The sequence below is a fragment of the Triturus cristatus genome, chromosome 12 (genome assembly GCF_964204655.1).
Source record: "Triturus cristatus chromosome 12, aTriCri1.1, whole genome shotgun sequence".
Lineage (NCBI taxonomy): Eukaryota > Metazoa > Chordata > Amphibia > Caudata > Salamandridae > Triturus > Triturus cristatus.
Genome location: NC_140595.1, coordinates 249,217,946 through 249,239,772, shown reverse-complemented (window position 1 = coordinate 249,239,772; position 21,827 = coordinate 249,217,946).

The window sequence follows — 21,827 nt, the reverse complement described above, 5'->3', positions numbered from 1 at the left end:
TAAGGTCTTAACTCTTACTCTGGCCTAATAGCTAAGGTCTTAGACTCGTACTATGGCCTAATGGTTAAGGTCTTAACTCTTACTCTGGGCTTCTGGTTAAGGTCTTAGACTCGTACTCTGGCCTACTGGTTAAGTTCTTAACTCTTACTCTGGCCTACTGGTTAAGGTCTTAACTCTTACTCTGTTCTACTGGTTAAGGTCTTAACTCTTACTCTGGCCTAATAGCTAAAGTCTTAACTCTTACGCTGGCCTAAAAGCTAAGGTCTTAGACTCTAACTCTGGCCTACAGGTTAAGGTCTTATTTCTTACTCTGGCCAAATAGCTAAGGTCTTAGACTCGTACTCTTGGCTACTGGTTAAGGTCTTAACTCTTACTCCGGCCTAATAGCTAAGGTCTTAACTCTTACTCTGGCCTACTAGCTAAGGTCTTAGACTCGTACTCTGGCCTAATGGTTAAGGTCTTAACTCTTACTCTGGCCTACTGGTTAAGGTCTTAACTCTTACTCTGGCCTACTGGTTAAGGTCTTAACTCTTACTCTGGCCTAATAGCTAAAGTCTTAACTCTTACACTGGCCTAAAAGCTAAGGTCTTAGACTCTAACTCTGGCCTACAGGTTAAGGTCTTAACTCTTACTCTGGCCTACTGGTTAAGGTCTTAACTCTTACTCTGGCCAAATAGCTAAGGTCTTAGATTCGTACTCTTGGCTACTGGTTAAGGTCTTAACTCTTACTCTGGCCTAATAGCTAAGGTCTTAGACTTGTACTCTGGCCTACTGGTTAAGGTCTTAACTCTTACTCTGGCCTACTGGTTAAGGTCTTAACTCTTACTCTGGCCTAATAGCTAAGGTCTTAACTCTTACTCTGGCCTACTAGCTAAGGTCTTAGACTCGTACTCTTGCCTAATGGTTAAGGTCTTAACTCTTACTCTGGCCTAATAGCTAAGGTCTTAGACTCGTACTCTGGCCTAATGGTTAAGGTCTTAGACTCTTACTCTGACCTACTAGTTAAGGTCTTAACTCTTACTCTGGCCTACTGGTTAAGGTCTTAACTCTTACTCTGGCCTAATAGCTAAGGTCTTAGACTCGTACTCTGGCCTACTGGTTAAGGTCTTAACTCTTACTCTGGCCTACTGGTTAAGGTCTTAACTCTTACTCTGGCCTAATACCTAAGGTCTTAACTCTTACTCTGGCCTAATAGCTAAGGTCCTAACTCCTACTCTGGCCTAATAGCTAAGGTCTTAGACTCGTACTCTGGCCTAATGGTTAAGGATTTAACTCTTACTCTGGCCTAATAGCTAAGGTCTTAACTCTTACTCTGGCCTAATAGCTAAGGTCTTAGACTCGTACTCTGGCCTAATAGTTAAGGTCTTAGACTCTTACTCTGGCCTAATAGCTAAGGTCTTAGACTCGTACTCTGGCCTACTGGTTAAGGTCTTAACTCTTACTCTGGCCTACTGGTTAAGGTCTTAACTCTTACTCTGGCCTACTGGTTAAGGTCTTAACTCTTACTCTGGCCTAATAGCTAAGGTCTTAGACTCGTACTCTTGCCTACTGGTTAAGGTCTTAACTCTTACTCTGGCCTACTGGTTAAGGTCTTAACTCTTACTCTGGCCTAATACCTAAGGTCTTAACTCTTACTCTGGCCTACTGGTTAAGGTCTTATCTCTTACTCTGGCCTAATAGCTAAGGTCTTAACTCTTATTCTGGCCTAATAGCTAAGGTCTTAGACTCGTACTCTGGCCTAATGGTTAAGGTCTTAACTCTTACTCTGGCCTAATAGCTAAGGTCTTAACTCTTACTCTGGCCTACAGGTTAAGGTCTTAACTCTTACTCTGGCCTAATAGCTAAGGTCTTAGACTCGTACTCTGGCCTAATGGTTAAGGTCTTAACTCTTACTCTGGGCTACTGGTAAAGGTCTTAGACTCGTACTCTGGCCTACTGGTTAAGTTCTTAACTCTTACTCTGTCCTACTGGTTAAGGTCTTAACTCTTACTCTGGCCTACTGGTTAAGGTCTTAACTCTTACTTTGGCCTAATAGCTAAAGTCTTAACTCTTACGCTGGCCTAAAAGCTAAGGTCTTAGACTCTAACTCTGGCCTACAGGTTAAGGTCTTAACTCTTACTCTGGCCTACTGGTTAAGGTCTTAACTCTTACTCTGGCCTAATAGCTAAAGTCTTAACTCTTACGCTGGCCTAAAAGCTAAGGTCTTAGACTCTAACTCTGGCCTACAGGTTAAGGTCTTAACTCTTACTCTGGCCTACTGGTTAAGGTCTTAACTCTTACTCTGGCCAAATAGCTAAGGTCTTAGACTCGTACTCTTGGCTACTGGTTAAGGTCTTAACTCTTACTCTGGCCTAATAGCTAAGGTCTTAGACTTGTACTCTGGCCTACTGGTTAAGGTTTTAACTCTTACTCTGGCCTACTGGTTAAGGTCTTAACTCTTTATCTGGCCTAATAGCTAAGGTCTTAACTCTTACTCTGGCCTACTAGCTAAGGTCTTAGACTCATACTCTGGCCTAATGGTTAAGGTCTTAACTCTTACTCTGGCCTAATAGCTAAGGTCTTAACTCTTACTCTGGCCTAATAGCTAAGGTCTTAGACTCGTACTCTGGCCTAATGGTTAAGGTCTTGACTCTTACTCTGGCCTAATAGCTAAGGTCTTAACTCTTACTCTGGCCTAATACCTAAGGTCTTAACTCTTACTCTGGCTTACTGGTTAAGGTCTTAACTCTTACTCTGGCCTAATAGCTAAGGTCTTAACTCTTACTCTGGCCTACTAGCTAAGGTCTTAGACTCGTACTCTGGCCTAATGGTTAAGGTCTTAACTCTTACTCTGGCCTACTGGTTAAGGTCTTAACTCTTACTCTGGCCTACTGGTTAAGGTCTTAACTCTTACTCTGGCCTAATAGCTAAGGTCTTAGACTCGTACTATGGCCTACAGTTTAAGGTCTTTACTCTCACTCTGGCCATGTGGTTAAGGTATTAACTCTTACTCTGGCCTAATGGTTAAGGTCTTAGACTCTTACTCTGGCCTACTGGTTAAGGTCTTAACTCTTACTCTGGCCTACTGGTTAAGGTCTTAACTCTTACTCTGGCCTAATAGCTAAGGTCTTAGACTTGTACTCTGGCCTACTGGTTAAGGTCTTAACTCTTACTCTGGCCTAATACCTACGGTCTTAACTCTTACTCTGGCCTTCTGGTTAAGGTCTTAACTCTTACTCTGGCCTAATAGCTAAGGTCTTAACTCTTACTCTGGCCTAATAGCTAAGGTCTTAGACTCGTACTCTGGCCTAATGGTTAAGGTCTTAACTCTTACTCTGGCCTAATAGCTAAGGTCTTAACTCTTACTCTGGCCTAATAGCTAAGGTCTTAGACTCGTACTCTGGCCTAATAGTTAAGGTCTTAGACTCTTACTCTGGCCTAATAGCTAAGGTCTTAGACTCATACTCTGGCCTACAGGTTAAGGTCTTAACTCTTACTCTGGCCTACTGGTTAAGGTCTTAACTCTTACTCTGGCCTAATAGCTAAGGTCTTAGACTCGTACTCTGGCCTACTGGTTAAGGTCTTAACTCTTACTCTGGCCTACTGGTTAAGGTCTTAACTCTTACTCTGGCCTAATACCTAAGGTCTTAACTCTTACTCTGGCCTACTGGTTAAGGTCTTATCTCTTACTCTGGCCTAATAGCTAAGGTCTTAACTCTTATTCTGGCCTAATAGCTAAGGTCTTAGACTCGTACTCTGGCCTAATGGTTAAGGTCTTAACTCTTACTCTGGCCTAATAGTTAAGGTCTTAATTCTTACTCTGGCCTACAGGTTAAGGTCTTAACTCTTACTCTGGCCTAATAGCTAAGGTCTTAGACTCGTACTATGGCCTAATGGTTAAGGTCTTAACTCTTACTCTGGGCTACTGGTTAAGGTCTTAGACTCGTACTCTGGCCTACTGGTTAAGTTCTTAACTCTTACTCTGGCCTACTGGTTAAGGTCTTAACTCTTACTCTGTTCTACTGGTTAAGGTCTTAACTCCTACTCTGGCCTAATAGCTAAAGTCTTAACTCTTACGCTGGCCTAAAAGCTAAGGTCTTAGACTCTAACTCTGGCCTACAGGTTAAGGTCTTAACTCTTACTCTGGCCTACTGGTTAAGGTCTTAACTCTTACTCTGGCCAAATAGCTAAGGTCTTAGACTCGTACTCTAAGCTACTGGTTAAGGTCTTAACTCTTACTCCGGCCTAATAGCTAAGGTCTTAGACCCGTACTCTGGCCTACTGGTTAAGGTCTTAACTATTACTCTGGCCTACTGGTTAAGGTCTTAACTCTTACACTAGCCTAATACCTAAGGTCTTAACTCTTACTCTGGCCTACTGGTTAATGTCTTAACTCTTACTCTGGCCTAATAGCTAAGGTCTTAACTCTTACTCTGGCCTAATAGCTAAGGTCTTAGACTCGTACTCTGGCCTAATGGTTAAGGTCTTAACTCTTATTCTGGCCTAATAGCTAAGGTCTAAGACTCGTACTCTGGCCTAATGGTTAAGGTCTTAGACTCTTACTGTGGCCTAATAGCTAAGGTCTTAGACTCGTACTCTGGCCTACTGGTTAAGGTCTTAACTCTTACTCTGGCCTACTGGTTAAGGTCTTAACTCTTACTCTGGCCTAATAGCTAAGGTCTTAGACTCGTACTCTGGCCTACTGGTTAAGGTCTTAACTCTTACTCTGGCCTAATACCTAAGGTCTTAACTCTTACTCTGGCCTACTGGTTAAGGTCTTATCTCTTACTCTGGCCTAATAGCTAAGGTCTTAACTCTTATTCTGGCCTAATAGCTAAGGTCTTAGACTCGTACTCTGGCCTAATGGTTAAGGTCTTAACTCTTACTCTGGCCTAATAGCTAAGGTCTTAACTCTTACTCTGGCCTACAGGTTAAGGTCTTAACTCTTACTCTGGCCTAATAGCTAAGGTCTTAGACTCGTACTCTGGCCTAATGGTTAAGGTCTTAACTCTTACTCTGGGCTACTGGTTAAGGTCTTAGACTCGTACTCTGGCCTACTGGTTAAGTTCTTAACTCTTACTCTGGCCTACTGGTTAAGGTCTTAACTCTTACTCTGGCCTACTGGTTAAGGTCTTAACTCTTACTCTGGCCTAATAGCTAAAGTCTTAACTCTTACTCTGGCCTAAAAGCTAAGGTCTTAGACTCTAACTCTGGCCTACAGGTTAAGGTCTTAACTCTTACTCGGGCCTACTGGTTAAGGTCTTAACTCTTACTCTGGCCAAATAGCTAAGGTCTTAGACTCGTACTCTTGGCTACTGGTTAAGGTCTTAACTCTTACTCTGGCCTAATAGCTAAGGTCTTAACTCTTACTCTGGCCTAATAGCTAACGTCTTAGACTTGTACTCTGGCCTAATGGTTAAGGTCTTAGACTCTTACTCTGGCCTACTGGTTAAGGTCTTAACTCTTACTCTGGCCTACTGGTTAAGGTCTTAACTCTTACTCTGGCCTGATAGCTAAGGTCTTAGACTTGTACTCTGGCCTACTGGTTAAGGTCTTAACTCTTACTCTGGCCTAAAACCTAAGGTCTTAACTCTTACTCTGGCCTTCTGGTTAAGGTCTTAACTCTTACTCTGCCCTAATAGCTAAGGTCTTAGCTCTTACTCTGGCCTAATAGCTAAGGTCTTAGACTCGTACTCTGGCCTAATGGTTAAGGTCTTAACTCTTACTCTGGCCTAATAGCTAAGGTCTTAGACTCGTACTCTGGCCTAATAGTTAAGGTCTTAGACTCTTACTCTGGCCTAATAGCTAAGGTCTTAGACTCGTACTCTGGCCTACAGGTTAAGGTCTTAACTCTTACTCTGGCCTACTGGTTAAGGTCTTAACTCTTACTCTGGCCTAATAGCTAAGGTCTTAGATTCGTACTCTGGCCTACTGGTTAAGGTCTTAACTCTTACTCTGGCCTACTGGTTAAGGTCTTAACTCTTACTCTGGCCTAATACCTAAGGTCTTAACTCTTACTCTGGCCTACTGGTTAAGGTCTTATCTCTTACTCTGGCCTAATAGCTAAGGTCTTAACTCTTATTCTGGCCTAATAGCTAAGGTCTTAGACTCGTACTCTGGCCTAATGGTTAAGGTCTTAACTCTTACTCTGGCCTAATAGTTAAGGTCTTAATTCTTACTCTGGCCTACAGGTTAAGGTCTTAACTCTTACTCTGGCCTAATAGCTAAGGTCTTAGACTCGTACTATGGCCTAATGGTTAAGGTCTTAACTCTTACTCTGGGCTACTGGTTAAGGTCTTAGACTCGTACTCTGGCCTACTGGTTAAGTTCTTAACTCTTACTCTGGCCTACTGGTTAAGGTCTTAACTCTTACTCTGTTCTACTGGTTAAGGTCTTAACTCTTACTCTGGCCTAATAGCTAAAGTCTTAACTCTTACGCTGGCCTAAAAGCTAAGGTCTTAGACTCTAACTCTGGCCTACAGGTTAAGGTCTTATTTCTTACTCTGGCCAAATAGCTAAGGTCTTAGACTCGTACTCTTGGCTACTGGTTAAGGTCTTAACTCTTACTCCGGCCTAATAGCTAAGGTCTTAACTCTTACTCTGGCCTACTAGCTAAGGTCTTAGACTCGTACTCTGGCCTAATGGTTAAGGTCTTAACTCTTACTCTGGCCTACTGGTTAAGGTCTTAACTCTTACTCTGGCCTACTGGTTAAGGTCTTAACTCTTACTCTGGCCTAATAGCTAAAGTCTTAACTCTTACACTGGCCTAAAAGCTAAGGTCTTAGACTCTAACTCTGGCCTACAGGTTAAGGTCTTAACTCTTACTCTGGCCTACTGGTTAAGGTCTTAACTCTTACTCTGGCCAAATAGCTAAGGTCTTAGATTCGTACTCTTGGCTACTGGTTAAGGTCTTAACTCTTACTCTGGCCTAATAGCTAAGGTCTTAGACTTGTACTCTGGCCTACTGGTTAAGGTCTTAACTCTTACTCTGGCCTACTGGTTAAGGTCTTAACTCTTACTCTGGCCTAATAGCTAAGGTCTTAACTCTTACTCTGGCCTACTAGCTAAGGTCTTAGACTCGTACTCTTGCCTAATGGTTAAGGTCTTAACTCTTACTCTGGCCTAATAGCTAAGGTCTTAGACTCGTACTCTGGCCTAATGGTTAAGGTCTTAGACTCTTACTCTGACCTACTAGTTAAGGTCTTAACTCTTACTCTGGCCTACTGGTTAAGGTCTTAACTCTTACTCTGGCCTAATAGCTAAGGTCTTAGACTCGTACTCTGGCCTACTGGTTAAGGTCTTAACTCTTACTCTGGCCTACTGGTTAAGGTCTTAACTCTTACTCTGGCCTAATACCTAAGGTCTTAACTCTTACTCTGGCCTAATAGCTAAGGTCCTAACTCCTACTCTGGCCTAATAGCTAAGGTCTTAGACTCGTACTCTGGCCTAATGGTTAAGGATTTAACTCTTACTCTGGCCTAATAGCTAAGGTCTTAACTCTTACTCTGGCCTAATAGCTAAGGTCTTAGACTCGTACTCTGGCCTAATAGTTAAGGTCTTAGACTCTTACTCTGGCCTAATAGCTAAGGTCTTAGACTCGTACTCTGGCCTACTGGTTAAGGTCTTAACTCTTACTCTGGCCTACTGGTTAAGGTCTTAACTCTTACTCTGGCCTACTGGTTAAGGTCTTAACTCTTACTCTGGCCTAATAGCTAAGGTCTTAGACTCGTACTCTTGCCTACTGGTTAAGGTCTTAACTCTTACTCTGGCCTACTGGTTAAGGTCTTAACTCTTACTCTGGCCTAATACCTAAGGTCTTAACTCTTACTCTGGCCTACTGGTTAAGGTCTTATCTCTTACTCTGGCCTAATAGCTAAGGTCTTAACTCTTATTCTGGCCTAATAGCTAAGGTCTTAGACTCGTACTCTGGCCTAATGGTTAAGGTCTTAACTCTTACTCTGGCCTAATAGTTAAGGTCTTAATTCTTACTCTGGCCTACAGGTTAAGGTCTTAACTCTTACTCTGGCCTAATAGCTAAGGTCTTAGACTCGTACTATGGCCTAATGGTTAAGGTCTTAACTCTTACTCTGGGCTACTGGTTAAGGTCTTAGACTCGTACTCTGGCCTACTGGTTAAGTTCTTAACTCTTACTCTGGCCTACTGGTTAAGGTCTTAACTCTTACTCTGTTCTACTGGTTAAGGTCTTAACTCCTACTCTGGCCTAATAGCTAAAGTCTTAACTCTTACGCTGGCCTAAAAGCTAAGGTCTTAGACTCTAACTCTGGCCTACAGGTTAAGGTCTTAACTCTTACTCTGGCCTACTGGTTAAGGTCTTAACTCTTACTCTGGCCAAATAGCTAAGGTCTTAGACTCGTACTCTAAGCTACTGGTTAAGGTCTTAACTCTTACTCCGGCCTAATAGCTAAGGTCTTAGACCCGTACTCTGGCCTACTGGTTAAGGTCTTAACTATTACTCTGGCCTACTGGTTAAGGTCTTAACTCTTACACTAGCCTAATACCTAAGGTCTTAACTCTTACTCTGGCCTACTGGTTAAGGTCTTAACTCTTACTCTGGCCTAATAGCTAAGGTCTTAACTCTTACTCTGGCCTAATAGCTAAGGTCTTAGACTCGTACTCTGGCCTAATGGTTAAGGTCTTAACTCTTATTCTGGCCTAATAGCTAAGGTCTAAGACTCGTACTCTGGCCTAATGGTTAAGGTCTTAGACTCTTACTCTGGCCTAATAGCTAAGGTCTTAGACTCGTACTCTGGCCTACTGGTTAAGGTCTTAACTCTTACTCTGGCCTACTGGTTAAGGTCTTAACTCTTACTCTGGCCTAATAGCTAAGGTCTTAGACTCGTACTCTGGCCTACTGGTTAAGGTCTTAACTCTTACTCTGGCCTAATACCTAAGGTCTTAACTCTTACTCTGGCCTACTGGTTAAGGTCTTATCTCTTACTCTGGCCTAATAGCTAAGGTCTTAACTCTTATTCTGGCCTAATAGCTAAGGTCTTAGACTCGTACTCTGGCCTAATGGTTAAGGTCTTAACTCTTACTCTGGCCTAATAGCTAAGGTCTTAACTCTTACTCTGGCCTACAGGTTAAGGTCTTAACTCTTACTCTGGCCTAATAGCTAAGGTCTTAGACTCGTACTCTGGCCTAATGGTTAAGGTCTTAACTCTTACTCTGGGCTACTGGTTAAGGTCTTAGACTCGTACTCTGGCCTACTGGTTAAGTTCTTAACTCTTACTCTGGCCTACTGGTTAAGGTCTTAACTCTTACTCTGGCCTACTGGTTAAGGTCTTAACTCTTACTCTGGCCTAATAGCTAAAGTCTTAACTCTTACGCTGGCCTAAAAGCTAAGGTCTTAGACTCTAACTCTGGCCTACAGGTTAAGGTCTTAACTCTTACTCTGGCCTACTGGTTAAGGTCTTAACTCTTACTCTGGCCAAATAGCTAAGGTCTTAGACTCGTACTCTTGGCTACTGGTTAAGGTCTTAACTCTTACTCTGGCCTAATAGCTAAGGTCTTAGACTTGTACTCTGGCCTACTGGTTAAGGTTTTAACTCTTACTCTGGCCTACTGGTTAAGGTCTTAACTCTTTATCTGGCCTAATAGCTAAGGTCTTAACTCTTACTCTGGCCTACTAGCTAAGGTCTTAGACTCATACTCTGGCCTAATGGTTAAGGTCTTAACTCTTACTCTGGCCTAATAGCTAAGGTCTTAACTCTTACTCTGGCCTAATAGCTAAGGTCTTAGACTCGTACTCTGGCCTAATGGTTAAGGTCTTGACTCTTACTCTGGCCTAATAGCTAAGGTCTTAACTCTTACTCTGGCCTAATACCTAAGGTCTTAACTCTTACTCTGGCTTACTGGTTAAGGTCTTAACTCTTACTCTGGCCTAATAGCTAAGGTCTTAACTCTTACTCTGGCCTACTAGCTAAGGTCTTAGACTCGTACTCTGGCCTAATGGTTAAGGTCTTAACTCTTACTCTGGCCTACTGGTTAAGGTCTTAACTCTTACTCTGGCCTACTGGTTAAGGTCTTAACTCTTACTCTGGCCTACTGGTTAAGGTCTTAACTCTTACTCTGGCCTAATAGCTAAGGTCTTAGACTCGTACTATGGCCTACAGTTTAAGGTCTTTACTCTCACTCTGGCCATGTGGTTAAGGTATTAACTCTTACTCTGGCCTAATGGCTAAGGTCTTAACTCTTACTCTGGCCTAATAGCTAAGGTCTTAGACTCGTACTCTGGCCTAATGGTTAAGGTCTTAGACTCTTACTCTGGCCTACTGGTTAAGGTCTTAACTCTTACTCTGGCCTACTGGTTAAGGTCTTAACTCTTACTCTGGCCTAATAGCTAAGGTCTTAGACTTGTACTCTGGCCTACTGGTTAAGGTCTTAACTCTTACTCTGGCCTAATACCTACGGTCTTAACTCTTACTCTGGCCTTCTGGTTAAGGTCTTAACTCTTACTCTGGCCTAATAGCTAAGGTCTTAACTCTTACTCTGGCCTAATAGCTAAGGTCTTAGACTCGTACTTTGGCCTAATGGTTAAGGTCTTAACTCTTACTCTGGCCTAATAGCTAAGGTCTTAACTCTTACTCTGGCCTAATAGCTAAGGTCTTAGACTCGTACTCTGGCCTAATAGTTAAGGTCTTAGACTCTTACTCTGGCCTAATAGCTAAGGTCTTAGACTCATACTCTGGCCTACAGGTTAAGGTCTTAACTCTTACTCTGGCCTACTGGTTAAGGTCTTAACTCTTACTCTGGCCTAATAGCTAAGGTCTTAGACTCGTACTCTGGCCTACTGGTTAAGGTCTTAACTCTTACTCTGGCCTACTGGTTAAGGTCTTAACTCTTACTCTGGCCTAATACCTAAGGTCTTAACTCTTACTCTGGCCTACTGGTTAAGGTCTTATCTCTTACTCTGGCCTAATAGCTAAGGTCTTAACTCTTATTCTGGCCTAATAGCTAAGGTCTTAGACTCGTACTCTGGCCTAATGGTTAAGGTCTTAACTCTTACTCTGGCCTAATAGTTAAGGTCTTAATTCTTACTCTGGCCTACAGGTTAAGGTCTTAACTCTTACTCTGGCCTAATAGCTAAGGTCTTAGACTCGTACTATGGCCTAATGGTTAAGGTCTTAACTCTTACTCTGGGCTACTGGTTAAGGTCTTAGACTCGTACTCTGGCCTACTGGTTAAGTTCTTAACTCTTACTCTGGCCTACTGGTTAAGGTCTTAACTCTTACTCTGTTCTACTGGTTAAGGTCTTAACTCCTACTCTGGCCTAATAGCTAAAGTCTTAACTCTTACGCTGGCCTAAAAGCTAAGGTCTTAGACTCTAACTCTGGCCTACAGGTTAAGGTCTTAACTCTTACTCTGGCCTACTGGTTAAGGTCTTAACTCTTACTCTGGCCAAATAGCTAAGGTCTTAGACTCGTACTCTAAGCTACTGGTTAAGGTCTTAACTCTTACTCCGGCCTAATAGCTAAGGTCTTAGACCCGTACTCTGGCCTACTGGTTAAGGTCTTAACTATTACTCTGGCCTACTGGTTAAGGTCTTAACTCTTACACTAGCCTAATACCTAAGGTCTTAACTCTTACTCTGGCCTACTGGTTAAGGTCTTAACTCTTACTCTGGCCTAATAGCTAAGGTCTTAACTCTTACTCTGGCCTAATAGCTAAGGTCTTAGACTCGTACTCTGGCCTAATGGTTAAGGTCTTAACTCTTATTCTGGCCTAATAGCTAAGGTCTAAGACTCGTACTCTGGCCTAATGGTTAAGGTCTTAGACTCTTACTCTGGCCTAATAGCTAAGGTCTTAGACTCGTACTCTGGCCTACTGGTTAAGGTCTTAACTCTTACTCTGGCCTACTGGTTAAGGTCTTAACTCTTACTCTGGCCTAATAGCTAAGGTCTTAGACTCGTACTCTGGCCTACTGGTTAAGGTCTTAACTCTTACTCTGGCCTAATACCTAAGGTCTTAACTCTTACTCTGGCCTACTGGTTAAGGTCTTATCTCTTACTCTGGCCTAATAGCTAAGGTCTTAACTCTTATTCTGGCCTAATAGCTAAGGTCTTAGACTCGTACTCTGGCCTAATGGTTAAGGTCTTAACTCTTACTCTGGCCTAATAGCTAAGGTCTTAACTCTTACTCTGGCCTACAGGTTAAGGTCTTAACTCTTACTCTGGCCTAATAGCTAAGGTCTTAGACTCGTACTCTGGCCTAATGGTTAAGGTCTTAACTCTTACTCTGGGCTACTGGTTAAGGTCTTAGACTCGTACTCTGGCCTACTGGTTAAGTTCTTAACTCTTACTCTGGCCTACTGGTTAAGGTCTTAACTCTTACTCTGGCCTACTGGTTAAGGTCTTAACTCTTACTCTGGCCTAATAGCTAAAGTCTTAACTCTTACTCTGGCCTAAAAGCTAAGGTCTTAGACTCTAACTCTGGCCTACAGGTTAAGGTCTTAACTCTTACTCGGGCCTACTGGTTAAGGTCTTAACTCTTACTCTGGCCAAATAGCTAAGGTCTTAGACTCGTACTCTTGGCTACTGGTTAAGGTCTTAACTCTTACTCTGGCCTAATAGCTAAGGTCTTAACTCTTACTCTGGCCTAATAGCTAACGTCTTAGACTTGTACTCTGGCCTAATGGTTAAGGTCTTAGACTCTTACTCTGGCCTACTGGTTAAGGTCTTAACTCTTACTCTGGCCTACTGGTTAAGGTCTTAACTCTTACTCTGGCCTGATAGCTAAGGTCTTAGACTTGTACTCTGGCCTACTGGTTAAGGTCTTAACTCTTACTCTGGCCTAAAACCTAAGGTCTTAACTCTTACTCTGGCCTTCTGGTTAAGGTCTTAACTCTTACTCTGCCCTAATAGCTAAGGTCTTAGCTCTTACTCTGGCCTAATAGCTAAGGTCTTAGACTCGTACTCTGGCCTAATGGTTAAGGTCTTAACTCTTACTCTGGCCTAATAGCTAAGGTCTTAACTCTTACTCTGGCCTAATAGCTAAGGTCTTAGACTCGTACTCTGGCCTAATAGTTAAGGTCTTAGACTCTTACTCTGGCCTAATAGCTAAGGTCTTAGACTCGTACTCTGGCCTACAGGTTAAGGTCTTAACTCTTACTCTGGCCTACTGGTTAAGGTCTTAACTCTTACTCTGGCCTAATAGCTAAGGTCTTAGATTCGTACTCTGGCCTACTGGTTAAGGTCTTAACTCTTACTCTGGCCTACTGGTTAAGGTCTTAACTCTTACTCTGGCCTAATACCTAAGGTCTTAACTCTTACTCTGGCCTACTGGTTAAGGTCTTATCTCTTACTCTGGCCTAATAGCTAAGGTCTTAACTCTTATTCTGGCCTAATAGCTAAGGTCTTAGACTCGTACTCTGGCCTAATGGTTAAGGTCTTAACTCTTACTCTGGCCTAATAGTTAAGGTCTTAATTCTTACTCTGGCCTACAGGTTAAGGTCTTAACTCTTACTCTGGCCTAATAGCTAAGGTCTTAGACTCGTACTATGGCCTAATGGTTAAGGTCTTAACTCTTACTCTGGGCTTCTGGTTAAGGTCTTAGACTCGTACTCTGGCCTACTGGTTAAGTTCTTAACTCTTACTCTGGCCTACTGGTTAAGGTCTTAACTCTTACTCTGTTCTACTGGTTAAGGTCTTAACTCTTACTCTGGCCTAATAGCTAAAGTCTTAACTCTTACGCTGGCCTAAAAGCTAAGGTCTTAGACTCTAACTCTGGCCTACAGGTTAAGGTCTTATTTCTTACTCTGGCCAAATAGCTAAGGTCTTAGACTCGTACTCTTGGCTACTGGTTAAGGTCTTAACTCTTACTCCGGCCTAATAGCTAAGGTCTTAACTCTTACTCTGGCCTACTAGCTAAGGTCTTAGACTCGTACTCTGGCCTAATGGTTAAGGTCTTAACTCTTACTCTGGCCTACTGGTTAAGGTCTTAACTCTTACTCTGGCCTACTGGTTAAGGTCTTAACTCTTACTCTGGCCTAATAGCTAAAGTCTTAACTCTTACACTGGCCTAAAAGCTAAGGTCTTAGACTCTAACTCTGGCCTACAGGTTAAGGTCTTAACTCTTACTCTGGCCTACTGGTTAAGGTCTTAACTCTTACTCTGGCCAAATAGCTAAGGTCTTAGATTCGTACTCTTGGCTACTGGTTAAGGTCTTAACTCTTACTCTGGCCTAATAGCTAAGGTCTTAGACTTGTACTCTGGCCTACTGGTTAAGGTCTTAACTCTTACTCTGGCCTACTGGTTAAGGTCTTAACTCTTACTCTGGCCTAATAGCTAAGGTCTTAACTCTTACTCTGGCCTACTAGCTAAGGTCTTAGACTCGTACTCTTGCCTAATGGTTAAGGTCTTAACTCTTACTCTGGCCTAATAGCTAAGGTCTTAGACTCGTACTCTGGCCTAATGGTTAAGGTCTTAGACTCTTACTCTGACCTACTAGTTAAGGTCTTAACTCTTACTCTGGCCTACTGGTTAAGGTCTTAACTCTTACTCTGGCCTAATAGCTAAGGTCTTAGACTCGTACTCTGGCCTACTGGTTAAGGTCTTAACTCTTACTCTGGCCTACTGGTTAAGGTCTTAACTCTTACTCTGGCCTAATACCTAAGGTCTTAACTCTTACTCTGGCCTAATAGCTAAGGTCCTAACTCCTACTCTGGCCTAATAGCTAAGGTCTTAGACTCGTACTCTGGCCTAATGGTTAAGGATTTAACTCTTACTCTGGCCTAATAGCTAAGGTCTTAACTCTTACTCTGGCCTAATAGCTAAGGTCTTAGACTCGTACTCTGGCCTAATAGTTAAGGTCTTAGACTCTTACTCTGGCCTAATAGCTAAGGTCTTAGACTCGTACTCTGGCCTACTGGTTAAGGTCTTAACTCTTACTCTGGCCTACTGGTTAAGGTCTTAACTCTTACTCTGGCCTACTGGTTAAGGTCTTAACTCTTACTCTGGCCTAATAGCTAAGGTCTTAGACTCGTACTCTTGCCTACTGGTTAAGGTCTTAACTCTTACTCTGGCCTACTGGTTAAGGTCTTAACTCTTACTCTGGCCTAATACCTAAGGTCTTAACTCTTACTCTGGCCTACTGGTTAAGGTCTTATCTCTTACTCTGGCCTAATAGCTAAGGTCTTAACTCTTATTCTGGCCTAATAGCTAAGGTCTTAGACTCGTACTCTGGCCTAATGGTTAAGGTCTTAACTCTTACTCTGGCCTAATAGCTAAGGTCTTAACTCTTACTCTGGCCTACAGGTTAAGGTCTTAACTCTTACTCTGGCCTAATAGCTAAGGTCTTAGACTCGTACTCTGGCCTAATGGTTAAGGTCTTAACTCTTACTCTGGGCTACTGGTAAAGGTCTTAGACTCGTACTCTGGCCTACTGGTTAAGTTCTTAACTCTTACTCTGTCCTACTGGTTAAGGTCTTAACTCTTACTCTGGCCTACTGGTTAAGGTCTTAACTCTTACTTTGGCCTAATAGCTAAAGTCTTAACTCTTACGCTGGCCTAAAAGCTAAGGTCTTAGACTCTAACTCTGGCCTACAGGTTAAGGTCTTAACTCTTACTCTGGCCTACTGGTTAAGGTCTTAACTCTTACTCTGGCCTAATAGCTAAAGTCTTAACTCTTACGCTGGCCTAAAAGCTAAGGTCTTAGACTCTAACTCTGGCCTACAGGTTAAGGTCTTAACTCTTACTCTGGCCTACTGGTTAAGGTCTTAACTCTTACTCTGGCCAAATAGCTAAGGTCTTAGACTCGTACTCTTGGCTACTGGTTAAGGTCTTAACTCTTACTCTGGCCTAATAGCTAAGGTCTTAGACTTGTACTCTGGCCTACTGGTTAAGGTTTTAACTCTTACTCTGGCCTACTGGTTAAGGTCTTAACTCTTTATCTGGCCTAATAGCTAAGGTCTTAACTCTTACTCTGGCCTACTAGCTAAGGTCTTAGACTCATACTCTGGCCTAATGGTTAAGGTCTTAACTCTTACTCTGGCCTAATAGCTAAGGTCTTAACTCTTACTCTGGCCTAATAGCTAAGGTCTTAGACTCGTACTCTGGCCTAATGGTTAAGGTCTTGACTCTTACTCTGGCCTAATAGCTAAGGTCTTAACTCTTACTCTGGCCTAATACCTAAGGTCTTAACTCTTACTCTGGCTTACTGGTTAAGGTCTTAACTCTTACTCTGGCCTAATAGCTAAGGTCTTAACTCTTACTCTGGCCTACTAGCTAAGGTCTTAGACTCGTACTCTGGCCTAATGGTTAAGGTCTTAACTCTTACTCTGGCCTACTGGTTAAGGTCTTAACTCTTACTCTGGCCTACTGGTTAAGGTCTTAACTCTTACTCTGGCCTAATAGCTAAGGTCTTAGACTCGTACTATGGCCTACAGTTTAAGGTCTTTACTCTCACTCTGGCCATGTGGTTAAGGTATTAACTCTTACTCTGGCCTAATGGTTAAGGTCTTAGACTCTTACTCTGGCCTACTGGTTAAGGTCTTAACTCTTACTCTGGCCTACTGGTTAAGGTCTTAACTCTTACTCTGGCCTAATAGCTAAGGTCTTAGACTTGTACTCTGGCCTACTGGTTAAGGTCTTAACTCTTACTCTGGCCTAATACCTACGGTCTTAACTCTTACTCTGGCCTTCTGGTTAAGGTCTTAACTCTTACTCTGGCCTAATAGCTAAGGTCTTAACTCTTACTCTGGCCTAATAGCTAAGGTCTTAGACTCGTACTCTGGCCTAATGGTTAAGGTCTTAACTCTTACTCTGGCCTAATAGCTAAGGTCTTAACTCTTACTCTGGCCTAATAGCTAAGGTCTTAGACTCGTACTCTGGCCTAATAGTTAAGGTCTTAGACTCTTACTCTGGCCTAATAGCTAAGGTCTTAGACTCATACTCTGGCCTACAGGTTAAGGTCTTAACTCTTACTCTGGCCTACTGGTTAAGGTCTTAACTCTTACTCTGGCCTAATAGCTAAGGTCTTAGACTCGTACTCTGGCCTACTGGTTAAGGTCTTAACTCTTACTCTGGCCTACTGGTTAAGGTCTTAACTCTTACTCTGGCCTAATACCTAAGGTCTTAACTCTTACTCTGGCCTACTGGTTAAGGTCTTATCTCTTACTCTGGCCTAATAGCTAAGGTCTTAACTCTTATTCTGGCCTAATAGCTAAGGTCTTAGACTCGTACTCTGGCCTAATGGTTAAGGTCTTAACTCTTACTCTGGCCTAATAGTTAAGGTCTTAATTCTTACTCTGGCCTACAGGTTAAGGTCTTAACTCTTACTCTGGCCTAATAGCTAAGGTCTTAGACTCGTACTATGGCCTAATGGTTAAGGTCTTAACTCTTACTCTGGGCTACTGGTTAAGGTCTTAGACTCGTACTCTGGCCTACTGGTTAAGTTCTTAACTCTTACTCTGGCCTACTGGTTAAGGTCTTAACTCTTACTCTGTTCTACTGGTTAAGGTCTTAACTCCTACTCTGGCCTAATAGCTAAAGTCTTAACTCTTACGCTGGCCTAAAAGCTAAGGTCTTAGACTCTAACTCTGGCCTACAGGTTAAGGTCTTAACTCTTACTCTGGCCTACTGGTTAAGGTCTTAACTCTTACTCTGGCCAAATAGCTAAGGTCTTAGACTCGTACTCTAAGCTACTGGTTAAGGTCTTAACTCTTACTCCGGCCTAATAGCTAAGGTCTTAGACCCGTACTCTGGCCTACTGGTTAAGGTCTTAACTATTACTCTGGCCTACTGGTTAAGGTCTTAACTCTTACACTAGCCTAATACCTAAGGTCTTAACTCTTACTCTGGCCTACTGGTTAATGTCTTAACTCTTACTCTGGCCTAATAGCTAAGGTCTTAACTCTTACTCTGGCCTAATAGCTAAGGTCTTAGACTCGTACTCTGGCCTAATGGTTAAGGTCTTAACTCTTATTCTGGCCTAATAGCTAAGGTCTAAGACTCGTACTCTGGCCTAATGGTTAAGGTCTTAGACTCTTACTGTGGCCTAATAGCTAAGGTCTTAGACTCGTACTCTGGCCTACTGGTTAAGGTCTTAACTCTTACTCTGGCCTACTGGTTAAGGTCTTAACTCTTACTCTGGCCTAATAGCTAAGGTCTTAGACTCGTACTCTGGCCTACTGGTTAAGGTCTTAACTCTTACTCTGGCCTAATACCTAAGGTCTTAACTCTTACTCTGGCCTACTGGTTAAGGTCTTATCTCTTACTCTGGCCTAATAGCTAAGGTCTTAACTCTTATTCTGGCCTAATAGCTAAGGTCTTAGACTCGTACTCTGGCCTAATGGTTAAGGTCTTAACTCTTACTCTGGCCTAATAGCTAAGGTCTTAACTCTTACTCTGGCCTACAGGTTAAGGTCTTAACTCTTACTCTGGCCTAATAGCTAAGGTCTTAGACTCGTACTCTGGCCTAATGGTTAAGGTCTTAACTCTTACTCTGGGCTACTGGTTAAGGTCTTAGACTCGTACTCTGGCCTACTGGTTAAGTTCTTAACTCTTACTCTGGCCTACTGGTTAAGGTCTTAACTCTTACTCTGGCCTACTGGTTAAGGTCTTAACTCTTACTCTGGCCTAATAGCTAAAGTCTTAACTCTTACTCTGGCCTAAAAGCTAAGGTCTTAGACTCTAACTCTGGCCTACAGGTTAAGGTCTTAACTCTTACTCGGGCCTACTGGTTAAGGTCTTAACTCTTACTCTGGCCAAATAGCTAAGGTCTTAGACTCGTACTCTTGGCTACTGGTTAAGGTCTTAACTCTTACTCTGGCCTAATAGCTAAGGTCTTAACTCTTACTCTGGCCTAATAGCTAACGTCTTAGACTTGTACTCTGGCCTAATGGTTAAGGTCTTAGACTCTTACTCTGGCCTACTGGTTAAGGTCTTAACTCTTACTCTGGCCTACTGGTTAAGGTCTTAACTCTTACTCTGGCCTGATAGCTAAGGTCTTAGACTTGTACTCTGGCCTACTGGTTAAGGTCTTAACTCTTACTCTGGCCTAAAACCTAAGGTCTTAACTCTTACTCTGGCCTTCTGGTTAAGGTCTTAACTCTTACTCTGCCCTAATAGCTAAGGTCTTAGCTCTTACTCTGGCCTAATAGCTAAGGTCTTAGACTCGTACTCTGGCCTAATGGTTAAGGTCTTAACTCTTACTCTGGCCTAATAGCTAAGGTCTTAGACTCGTACTCTGGCCTAATAGTTAAGGTCTTAGACTCTTACTCTGGCCTAATAGCTAAGGTCTTAGACTCGTACTCTGGCCTACAGGTTAAGGTCTTAACTCTTACTCTGGCCTACTGGTTAAGGTCTTAACTCTTACTCTGGCCTAATAGCTAAGGTCTTAGATTCGTACTCTGGCCTACTGGTTAAGGTCTTAACTCTTACTCTGGCCTACTGGTTAAGGTCTTAACTCTTACTCTGGCCTAATACCTAAGGTCTTAACTCTTACTCTGGCCTACTGGTTAAGGTCTTATCTCTTACTCTGGCCTAATAGCTAAGGTCTTAACTCTTATTCTGGCCTAATAGCTAAGGTCTTAGACTCGTACTCTGGCCTAATGGTTAAGGTCTTAACTCTTACTCTGGCCTAATAGTTAAGGTCTTAATTCTTACTCTGGCCTACAGGTTAAGGTCTTAACTCTTACTCTGGCCTAATAGCTAAGGTCTTAGACTCGTACTATGGCCTAATGGTTAAGGTCTTAACTCTTACTCTGGGCTACTGGTTAAGGTCTTAGACTCGTACTCTGGCCTACTGGTTAAGTTCTTAACTCTTACTCTGGCCTACTGGTTAAGGTCTTAACTCTTACTCTGTTCTACTGGTTAAGGTCTTAACTCTTACTCTGGCCTAATAGCTAAAGTCTTAACTCTTACGCTGGCCTAAAAGCTAAGGTCTTAGACTCTAACTCTGGCCTACAGGTTAAGGTCTTATTTCTTACTCTGGCCAAATAGCTAAGGTCTTAGACTCGTACTCTTGGCTACTGGTTAAGGTCTTAACTCTTACTCCGGCCTAATAGCTAAGGTCTTAACTCTTACTCTGGCCTACTAGCTAAGGTCTTAGACTCGTACTCTGGCCTAATGGTTAAGGTCTTAACTCTTACTCTGGCCTACTGGTTAAGGTCTTAACTCTTACTCTGGCCTACTGGTTAAGGTCTTAACTCTTACTCTGGCCTAATAGCTAAAGTCTTAACTCTTACACTGGCCTAAAAGCTAAGGTCTTAGACTCTAACTCTGGCCTACAGGTTAAGGTCTTAACTCTTACTCTGGCCTACTGGTTAAGGTCTTAACTCTTACTCTGGCCAAATAGCTAAGGTCTTAGATTCGTACTCTTGGCTACTGGTTAAGGTCTTAACTCTTACTCTGGCCTAATAGCTAAGGTCTTAGACTTGTACTCTGGCCTACTGGTTAAGGTCTTAACTCTTACTCTGGCCTACTGGTTAAGGTCTTAACTCTTACTCTGGCCTAATAGCTAAGGTCTTAACTCTTACTCTGGCCTACTAGCTAAGGTCTTAGACTCGTACTCTTGCCTAATGGTTAAGGTCTTAACTCTTACTCTGGCCTAATAGCTAAGGTCTTAGACTCGTACTCTGGCCTAATGGTTAAGGTCTTAGACTCTTACTCTGACCTACTAGTTAAGGTCTTAACTCTTACTCTGGCCTACTGGTTAAGGTCTTAACTCTTACTCTGGCCTAATAGCTAAGGTCTTAGACTCGTACTCTGGCCTACTGGTTAAGGTCTTAACTCTTACTCTGGCCTACTGGTTAAGGTCTTAACTCTTACTCTGGCCTAATACCTAAGGTCTTAACTCTTACTCTGGCCTAATAGCTAAGGTCCTAACTCCTACTCTGGCCTAATAGCTAAGGTCTTAGACTCGTACTCTGGCCTAATGGTTAAGGATTTAACTCTTACTCTGGCCTAATAGCTAAGGTCTTAACTCTTACTCTGGCCTAATAGCTAAGGTCTTAGACTCGTACTCTGGCCTAATAGTTAAGGTCTTAGACTCTTACTCTGGCCTAATAGCTAAGGTCTTAGACTCGTACTCTGGCCTACTGGTTAAGGTCTTAACTCTTACTCTGGCCTACTGGTTAAGGTCTTAACTCTTACTCTGGCCTACTGGTTAAGGTCTTAACTCTTACTCTGGCCTAATAGCTAAGGTCTTAGACTCGTACTCTTGCCTACTGGTTAAGGTCTTAACTCTTACTCTGGCCTACTGGTTAAGGTCTTAACTCTTACTCTGGCCTAATACCTAAGGTCTTAACTCTTACTCTGGCCTACTGGTTAAGGTCTTATCTCTTACTCTGGCCTAATAGCTAAGGTCTTAACTCTTATTCTGGCCTAATAGCTAAGGTCTTAGACTCGTACTCTGGCCTAATGGTTAAGGTCTTAACTCTTACTCTGGCCTAATAGCTAAGGTCTTAACTCTTACTCTGGCCTACAGGTTAAGGTCTTAACTCTTACTCTGGCCTAATAGCTAAGGTCTTAGACTCGTACTCTGGCCTAATGGTTAAGGTCTTAACTCTTACTCTGGGCTACTGGTAAAGGTCTTAGACTCGTACTCTGGCCTACTGGTTAAGTTCTTAACTCTTACTCTGTCCTACTGGTTAAGGTCTTAACTCTTACTCTGGCCTACTGGTTAAGGTCTTAACTCTTACTTTGGCCTAATAGCTAAAGTCTTAACTCTTACGCTGGCCTAAAAGCTAAGGTCTTAGACTCTAACTCTGGCCTACAGGTTAAGGTCTTAACTCTTACTCTGGCCTACTGGTTAAGGTCTTAACTCTTACTCTGGCCAAATAGCTAAGGTCTTAGACTCGTACTCTTGGCTACTGGTTAAGGTCTTAACTC